The sequence below is a fragment of the Mastomys coucha genome, unplaced genomic scaffold (genome assembly GCF_008632895.1).
Source record: "Mastomys coucha isolate ucsf_1 unplaced genomic scaffold, UCSF_Mcou_1 pScaffold21, whole genome shotgun sequence".
NCBI lineage: Eukaryota > Metazoa > Chordata > Mammalia > Rodentia > Muridae > Mastomys > Mastomys coucha.
The window spans coordinates 122,946,507-122,948,939 of NW_022196904.1; the positions used below are offsets into that span (position 1 = coordinate 122,946,507).

At 42.5% G+C, this 2,433-nt stretch overlaps 1 protein-coding gene and 1 long non-coding RNA gene across 6 annotated transcripts in view; one reads left to right on the forward strand and one right to left on the reverse strand.

Annotated features, from left to right (window-relative positions):
• Fank1 (fibronectin type III and ankyrin repeat domains 1) overlaps nucleotides 1-2,433 on the forward strand; it is a 110,247-nt gene that overhangs the window by 14,075 nt on the left and 93,739 nt on the right. The gene's annotated exons all lie outside the window — the stretch shown is intronic.
• The window catches only part of LOC116103124, a 14,457-nt gene that overhangs the window by 550 nt on the left and 11,474 nt on the right, over nucleotides 1-2,433 (reverse strand). The window contains exons 3-5 of one of the 3 annotated variants that reach the window (XR_004123399.1): nucleotides 1,910-1,989; nucleotides 1,657-1,787; nucleotides 1,042-1,076 (exon numbers count right to left, since the gene is read on the reverse strand). This is a non-coding gene — a long non-coding RNA (uncharacterized LOC116103124). Of the gene's footprint in view, nucleotides 1-1,041; nucleotides 1,077-1,492; nucleotides 1,788-1,909; nucleotides 1,990-2,433 lie in introns of those variants that run through there. The other 2 variants (XR_004123398.1, XR_004123397.1) reach the window with 2 other exon arrangements.

Below are 2,433 nucleotides of genomic sequence, written 5' to 3' on the forward strand. Positions count from 1 at the left end.
CGAACTCAGAAATCCGCCTGCCTCTGCCGCCCAAGTGCTGGGATTAAAGGCGTGCGCCACCACCGCCCAGCTGTGACTTAGCCTTTAAAGGGTGGTCTCTCAAACATTGGTAAGATGGTGGCCGACATGCAGATGTAAAATGATTACCCTGAATTTTCAACGTATTGATAATGAACTAACCAGAAAGGTGTTCTTACCCCTTCAAGGGGAAATCCAGAGTACAGGCACATCTATGAATCAGAATGTGGAATAATGTAGAATAATGTGAATATTGTAGGCGAGGAGCCCTGAGTGGAGCTGGCTGATGTCTGTGCTTAGAATCACGCACATGTGTTCCTGTTGGTCCTAAACATTAAATGTGGAGCACATGAGAGGTATGATTGGAAGATAGACAAATGTGAGCCAAAAGAAACAGAGTGATCCATTGTTAATGGATGCATAGGCCTGCTCTGCAGTTTGTAATCCATGGGCGTTTCTAGATCATTCTGTACATTAGCTTGACAATTTGTGGTGATTACTACAAACTCAATTTGTTTCCTTAATCACATCTGCTTCGCTGCCCTAGTTCATTCTTCCAGGCGATAGGGGAAGCAACCAGGAATTATTCTCAAACAGGACTTGCGAGTGTGTGAGATGGGTCCTGACGTCATTCTCCCACTCAGGGGAAGGAAGAAGTCATTCTACAAAGAGAACTTTGTTATAGCTTAGGGACAGCCATCTGTAAGGGCCTGGGCCAACCTCTTTTGATTATGTATATTGGTGTAAACATATATTGTAAAAGCATGTGTGTTGTCCCAAAGCACAAGTCGATTAACTGCCCATTCACAAATCACAGACAAAATGTGGTATGTACAATGGAGCAGCATGCACCCTTGAAAAGGAAGACAATTCTGATACATGCTATAAGATAGATGAAACATTTTTATACATATGTACACACACACACACACACACACACATTTGAGATGATTTCATTATATAGCCTTGGCTGACCTAGAACTTGCTATGTAGGGCAGGCTTCAAACTCAGAAATCTGCCTGTCTCTGCCTCCCAAGTCCTGGAGGGGATGGATGAACCTTTAAAGATACAAAGTGAAATAAGCTGATGAAAGTGCACACACTCTGTGATATTGGGGGGTGAGATGGGCCACCTCCAAATGTGCCCCCCCCGTAATGATGATGTATTTTAAACTGAAGAAATTTAAGAAAGAAAGGACAAATTTTACCTTCTCACAACCTTTACCCTGTAAGAGGTCCTGCTGTCCCTAGATTATTACACCGTGTATGCCACAGTCAGTGAACATCACACTGTGTGTACCCCTTTGTCTTAGTACATTTTCTATAGCTTTCCACTCCTCATAAAGCCTAGTATGAAAACACTTTGCTTCCACAACCCTAGAACTTAGACAGTTGAGGCAAGGGCATCAGAATTCAAGTCCAGCCTTATTTATATAGCAAGTTCAAGGCCGTCCCAAGTTATATAAGATCCTGTCTCAACAAGAGAAATTTAGGTTTATTGATGCAGGCCTTCAGTACATTGTAAAGACTGATGTGTAAAATTTGCATCAGATACATTTGCATGGTCCCCTTGTTTGTCTGTAGTTTGTCATAGGAGTCTGGCTTTTGGAAGAGTAGAGGAAGATGATGTTTTTCTTACCGTGGATGTGATTCTCTGTAGTACATGAGGTATCAGTGCTGGTGTGGGAAGCTTCAGCCCAAAACAGCCACCAGTTTGTGGGAGATGTTCCATTCCTCCTTAGGGACCAGTTGCAGCACCAAATCCGTTGACTATACAACAGAGAAGAATTTCAGAGTCAGGGAAGGCTAGTTATTACATAGACCCAAGAGGTAGGACGCACTTTAAATAGAAATGGAGGCATTTGGAGAGGGCCATCAGGAGAAACACATACGAGAGGCATGGGTGTGGGCTTCTCAAGAGAACTGCTCTGCACACTTGACCTGGTGGCTTGTAAGGTCCAAAGGACGTGTTCTACAACGAAGTTTAAAGATTAAACAGTTTATTTATTTTAATTTTCACAGCATATTTATCTACAATTAAAATTAAGCAAAGTTTAAAAAAGTTTACAAAGTGTCATTAAATATAAATATGAACTGGTTTGCTTGGTTTTGTTTGTGGGTTTTGTTTTGTTTTGAGAAAGGGTCCTGGGTGGCCTAGAACTCACTGTGTAGACCAGGCTGGCCTCAATCTCCTAGAGAATTAAAGGTGTAGTCACAATGCCCTGTAGTTTACTTTTTCTTAAAGAGTTTCCTCTACAAATGAAACTGGGACAGTGGAGATAACAAGTTTGACTCTCTATACTCGGGTGGCTCAGAATTGACCGGAACCCCAGTGCCAGAACATCTGAGACCTTCTTCTGCCTCCATGGCCACAGAGTATGTGTGTGTGTGTGTGTGTGTGTGTGTGTGTGTGTGT